This window comes from Apis dorsata, unplaced genomic scaffold (genome assembly GCF_000469605.1).
Source record: "Apis dorsata unplaced genomic scaffold, Apis dorsata 1.3 scaffold_220, whole genome shotgun sequence".
In the NCBI taxonomy this organism is placed as follows: domain Eukaryota; kingdom Metazoa; phylum Arthropoda; class Insecta; order Hymenoptera; family Apidae; genus Apis; species Apis dorsata.
Window position 1 is genome coordinate 1,840,732 of NW_006263502.1, and position 858 is coordinate 1,841,589.

Below are 858 nucleotides of genomic sequence, written 5' to 3' on the forward strand. Positions count from 1 at the left end.
GAATTAATTTATCTCGAACGCTTTGAACGTTCGCGCGATTTCACGGAGGAGGGGATAATTTATTTATAAAACGCGTTGTCGAACGGGTTTTGATTCGGTGTCACGTTCACAGGCGCAACGATAACGCGTTCCAATTTCCGAGAAATCGGGATATAATCGATCGGGGTGAGTATACGGAACGATAATGCGCCGTTTGTTCGATAGATCTCTAAATCAAAATCGAATCGTTAAAGCTTGATCACCGCGTTAATCGAACTTTCGCAGTTGAGAAATTGTTACGTGGTTGCCGAAACCGGTTCCCCGGCATCCCGATCCCGAAAAAGGGGGAAACGCACTATCGGCAAAGTTCACATCGCGAACGAGCGAGAGCAGGTTTATACAAACCGAACAGGTTTAATTAAAAATCCATTGTTAATACATCCTTTCATCCTCTATATATCTCGATAAACGCTCGTTACAATTGATAATAACGCTATTGACTCGGGTGAAAATCCAATTTTTGGATCAAAAAAAAAAAGAAAAAAAAAGAAACGCTTAAATTTATCTCTTTACCTCTTACAACTTGATCGATCTATTTTTTTTTTTTTTCTCTCTCGTTCGAAACTCGACGAACAAATTTTTTTTCTTTTTTTTTTTTTTTTATTATCTCGTCTCTCGCAACGAGACACGTGTAAAGTTTGAGAATTTTTTTACGAATATCGTATGAAAATATTGATCCACGGATTCTAAAAAGTTCGAGAATCCGTGTATAATATTCCTGCCCGAACAATTTTCTCAACTACGGTGAACGGCGAGTTTCTGCCAGTTCCCCCAGATTTATTTTCCTTTTTTTTTTTTTTTCCCCATCACGTTGAAAAA